Here is a 5,916-nt window from a genome sequence, read left to right as displayed (position 1 = left end):
ATCCCATATTATTGCGGTAATAATCCTGAAATTTTGGGGAGCGTGTCAGATATTATACTCCATTTAAAGTCTGGCAGGTGTATGTTGTTCTAAACTATTCACACTTGGTCACTGGCAAATACCATACTATTAGGCCACTGCCTGAAACCGTGGTCATCAGACGTGATCCCATATTACTGCGGTGATAATCCTGAAATTTTTGGGAGCGTGTCAAATATTACACTCCATTTAAAGTCTGGCAGGTGTATGTTGTTCCAAACGATTCACACTTGGTCAGTGATCAACACCATAGTATTAGGCCACTGTCTAAAACCGTGGTCATCAGATGTGATCCCATATTACTGCCATAATAATCCTGAAATTCTTGGGAGCGTGTCAAATATTAAACTCCATTTAAAGTCTGGCAGGTGTATGTTGTTCCAAACGATTCACACTTGGTCAGTGATCAACACCATAGTATTAGGCCACTGTCTAAAACCGTGGTCATCAGATGTGATCCCATATTACTGCCATAATAATCCTGAAATTTTTGGGAGCGTGTCAAATATTAAACTCCATTTAAAGTCTGGCAGGTGTATGTTGTTCCAAACTATTCACAGTTTGTCGCTGACCAACACCATACTATTAGGCCACTGCCTAAAACCCGTGGTCATCAGACGTGATCCTATATTACTGCCGTAATAATCCTGAAATTTTTGGGAGCATGTCAAATATTATACTCCATTTAAAGTATGGCAGTTGTGTGTTCAAACCTATTCACAGTTGGTCGCTGACCAATAGCATATCTATGAACAATGTTGTCAGAGTATTATGCCACTTTTACTTACTGACAATAAAACATACACAAACGAAGCTAAAATGGATTTTTCTGGCAAAAATGTTAAGAAGCATTCTTTCCAGGGTAATGAAAGAAAAAAAAAGTTATGGAATGTGGAAGAGATTTATGCGACCAGAATGAACACTCATCTTGAGCTGATGATACCTCCTAGCAGCATCTGTCCCTATTGTAAATGCATCTAACAGCGGTATAGATTTTTATTTTTTTCAGCAGCACGCAGTATAAGGCAATAATACCTGGCTGGATTGGTGTAATACTATCCATACTGCGATACCTCACCCATAAGCGAATTTCAGATAAGACATGTAATATTCTAGAATATAGAATCTATTTGAATTGTCCTTCCCATTGAGTGGGTCTCCTATACTGTTATTGCGTATATGCAGCAGTTTAAAAAATTATGATGCACTCCAATACACATTTTTTTAATAAACAGCAGGAACTTTAGTATAGAAACCAGACTCACCAATGTAACCTCAATGTAATCATATTGTACAGCTCCTACACCTTCTCCTCTTCGGCCTCCATGTCCGAAATTATCACATCAGTCGCAGCAACAGGCTGTGTTGAAGATAATATGCTTAGGTGACAAACCGCACACCGCTGCAGAGTTGTTGAAAGCTGTAACAGAGCAGGCAGATCTGTGTCTCTCACCGCTGAAGATACAGCCAGGCATGGTGAATCTGGTGGCGGTTCTGAGGCTTGGCAACCTTGCACAAGTACAATGGCTGGCCCATGTGAGCAGTCAGTGCAGCCTGCGAGCCTCAGATATGGCTCAACTCTGTGAACAGGAAAAATAATGCTGGACTCATCGAGTGGATGAGGAGCTCTAATGTATCACTGGTGCAAGAAATGGAAAAAGGAAATGTGGTGGCCCCCCTCCAGGTTGGGTTGCAGAAACTACTGTACATGGTTCTGAAATTTTTATTGCCAATATTCCTCAGGAGATACATGAAGATGCATTGGTACTCCACTTTCAGTCTGTGGGAAAGCTGTATGAGTTTTGCTTAATGATGACCTTCAGTGGCCTAAACCGTGGCTTTGCTTATGCATGTTATTTCGCAAAACCCATTGCAGATCAGGCCATTGCCCAACTCTGTAGTCATGAAATTCAAGGCGTAAAGATCTTTGTGTGTCGAAGCACTGAGAAGTGTGAGTTCATGTTGGACGGGCTGCCATTGCTTATGGAACAAGCTGCATTAGAAGACTTCATGGGAGAAATGACAGCCGGAGTAGATACGGTTTCCCTCTATTCCAGTCCTTTAACCGGGCTAAAGAATATGGCTATAGTGAAATACAACTCTCACCGAGAAGCAACCCTGGCTAAGAAAAGTCTGTGTGAAGGTTCCAGGACACTCTATGGCTGCTTTTTTACTGTGGATTGGCTCCAGCAATCTATAAGACTTAAGATCTGCAATCTGGCACCTTTGCAAAGCCAAATTCTGTTCTCCCTCTAATATCTAACAAACAAGTCATGCTGGAAAAACTTGCTCCTACTGCCACTCAGTGTCTTCAGCTCCTTTGTGAGAAACTAATGTTTGGGCAGCCACTCAGACTACCAAGTAAAATTCCTGAGAAGGAAATTGTGGATGGCTTCGCTTCACGGACAGGGTGCTATTACCAAACCACTGGAAATATTCCTGGCTGGTTATAAAGCCTTTCTGCCACCTGTCTGAGCCTCACAGGTCTAGCAATATATTTAAACTGTAAGGCTGTGTGCACACAATGCTTTTTTTATGCGTTTCCGCAGTGTTTCTGCAGCTGCGGAAACGCTGCGGAAACGCATTAAAAACGCATGGTAGAAGGGAAGCAATGTTCCCCAATGATAATCCGCATGTGCTGTGCCCATGCTGCGGATTTTTCCGCAGCGTTTATGCTGCGCTCACAAATCCGCAGCATGTCCATTAATTTTGCGGAAACGCGGCGTGTTCGCCGCCATTGACTTGCATTAGAACGCACCAATTCCGCAAGACTACATTTGTACTTGCTTTATTGGTGCGTTCTAATGTGTGGATGGTACCCGAGTGTGGAGAAGATGAGACTCTCCTCCACACCCAGGTACCATTAAAAAGCTGTAAAAAGAAGAATAAAATAAAAAATAAAGATATATTCACCTTCCGACGGCCCCCGGTCTCCTTCCCTCTGCTCGCGTGCAAGACTGAAGGACCTTCGGTGACGTCACAGTCATGTCACCGCAGGCCCTTCAGCGCAGTGTCTCGCGATATCCCGGCAGCCAGGAACAAGCCAGGAATGAACGCGGCAGCACACGCCGGGGCATCAGAGGGTAAAGTATAGCTTTATTTTTTTATTTTTAAACATTCTTATACGGTCACACTATATAAATCCATGCCGGTTGCATGGATTTATGTAGTGTGACCTAGTTGTCAAGCACTTTCCAGGTGATGCTAAAATCGCCTGGAAAGCGCTTGTCAATCCGCATGCAGAAACGCATGTGAATCCGCATGTATTCTGCAGGAAAAACGCATGTACAATCCGCATACGTTTTTTCTGCCAGGGAGATGCAGAAATGATGCAGAAATTTTCTGCTTCATTTCTGCATCGTGTGCGCATACCCTAAGGCTGCGTGCCCACGTTGCGGATTACAAGCGTTTTTGATGCGGAATTTCCGCAGCGGAAACGCTTGTAAAACGCTAGGTAATCCGCTCCCCATGGTCCCCAAGGGGATTCCGCAAGTTCAATGCCCACGCTGCGGATTTTTCCGCAGCGTTTATGCTGCGTTCAAAAATCCGCAGCATGTCAATTAATTTTGCGTTTCCGCAATCGGAATTGCCTTGAGCTATGCATAAAAAGCGCAAGGCAATACCGCGTATGGAAAACGCGCGATAAACGCACGAAAAATGCGCGATAAACGCGTGCGGAATTCCGCATGCGTTTTTCCGGGAGAGGACTTGCAGAAATGAAGCAGAAATTTTCTGCTTCATTTCTGCAACGTGGGCACATAGCCTAAAAGAACAAACCTAGTAAACAACAGAACAGTAAAATAAACTAATAAGACAAACAACTGTATACATATAGAACAGTACAGGTCTGTTAGAAACTCTGCTGATTGGGTTTAAATCAAGGCCATACTAGGGAGCAAAATTTACCCTTTCATCCCTTGCTTGTAGTCGGCCATTTTGACACATCTGCACATGGTGGGGCACATGAGACTGAGAGAAAATACTATTTTGTCTCTGTAAATGTCTGTTCTCCATGCTGGACTTCTCACAATTAATTGTGCAATGACAATTCCTTGCAATGTGCCCAAAGTGACCACATTTAAAACATTTAACAGAGCAATATTTCCTCTCTCTCCTTGTACCTGACAATTTGCAGTACCTGGCAATATGACCTGAGCTATCGCAGGCATAACATCTAATGGATGCCATGCTTGATGTAGGGCCCCTAACAGAACATACTTCCTTTTGTCTGGATATTTTAAACTGTTCCATCACTAGGGATGCACTTTTAACAATTTTGCGTTTGCATTTTCTCATTATTTTACACTTGTCGTTACATTTATTGATTGGATCAAAATTTGATGAAATATTTGATCCATCACTCCCCCCTTTTTGCCCTGCATAGGGCACAATTGGTAGAGAATCTGGCCTTGGTCTCAGAGAAAAAGAGATGGCCGGCACCATGTTTGAAAAATCATTGATGATATTTTGCAAATTTTTAATCAGTTGGGATCTAGTATCAAGATCAACACTCAACTGATTGATTATGGCATCACTAGCTGCTGCCTTGTCCTTAAAAGCTTTGATCTCAGCCCCAGACCGAGTCAGCTGTGCACCAATATCAACACAATGATTTTTCATCTCAAGCAGTTGCGATTCTAGCATGCAGATCTGCTTATCTCTATCCATATCACATTTACTATTCTCTGCCAGTTGTGTCTGTAAGGCACAAACTCTCTGCAAATTTGTTACACAACACTGGCAGTGAAACTTTGGGGGATCTTCCTTACACAGTGAGTCCTCATATACATAAATCAGTTTTGCTAGCATGTGGAGCCGTTTGCTTGTTTTATTCAAAACCGACCGTCTGTCTATACACATGCTATCATGAGCACATGCTTGCTCCAATAGAGCAGACCACAGCAATTCTGCAGATTTGGGTGTACTGGGGTGCACTGGGTTAAATTTACTGTGTTTTTCCAAGCATTTCAGGGTGGATAAATCCATACTCACTCTTCCTGGAGCCATCACGGTCATCCTCCTTGTCCCTTCTGTGCTTCTTGAAAAAGGTCCTTTTACCTCCGGAACACCTTTTCCTGACCAGCTGGACTTTCTCTTGAGAACGACTATGCCTCTTTGGAAGAATGCCTTGGTATAGATCACCCCAAATGCTCAAAGATTGTAAAGCAAACAGAAAAACGTTAAAAATCAGAAGAAAACAAAAGATTGGGTTCTCTGTTATAGATTTTGTCCCATGTACAGCTCATGCTGAAAAGCTGTGTCATTCGTCTGAACTTTCAGCACTCTCAACACACAGAATTACACAACAGTTCACTCTGTATCAATGTAATCTGTCCATGTCCCCCTGGCCTGATCAGTTCACAAACAATGACCACAGATAATCACAGAGCAAAACACGAAAAACAAAATCACAACAGTTGGGCCTGGCTCGCCATTGTTAAAGGACGAGATTCCCTCCAAAAATATCAGTTATTAATGGGGGAACTCTCCTACTCCTCTATTGGGGTCCGATATTAACTATTAACATCAAACTTGACTATTAATAATTAATATCCACTAACGTTATCTGTGCCTTATACTGTACACCAACTGAGACAAAACCGTGTGCTAATAAAAGGTATTTATTACACAAAAGTCTACAGTTAATATACTACTATTTATCTCACTAACACAGTACACAAAATGGATATACAATTCCCAATTACCTAATATATTTTCCACCCACGTTTCCTAATCACTCATGCAATATCAGCCCACCCAACTATACTAACTTTCCCTATATTTATATAGATACAAGGATATCAATATCTAGTAGGGTTAGTACAGGGTATGTAGGGCTAGTAAGTAAAGAATTTACAAGGGAAGAGAGATACTCAG

At 42.2% G+C, this 5,916-nt stretch overlaps 1 pseudogene; it reads left to right on the top strand.

Moving 5' to 3' along the window:
- The first annotated feature begins 858 nt into the window (after positions 1 to 858).
- On the top strand, positions 859 to 2,548 carry LOC141268796 (dead end protein homolog 1-like; annotated as a pseudogene).
- Positions 2,549 to 5,916: the final 3,368 nt, after the last annotated feature.

This window comes from Phyllobates terribilis, unplaced genomic scaffold (genome assembly GCF_046119375.1).
Source record: "Phyllobates terribilis strain yellow unplaced genomic scaffold, ASM4611937v1 Scaffold_1__5_contigs__length_1240528914, whole genome shotgun sequence".
Lineage (NCBI taxonomy): Eukaryota > Metazoa > Chordata > Amphibia > Anura > Dendrobatidae > Phyllobates > Phyllobates terribilis.
Note: the sequence above shows the minus strand (reverse complement) of the source record. Positions and strands in the feature narration are given on the sequence as shown.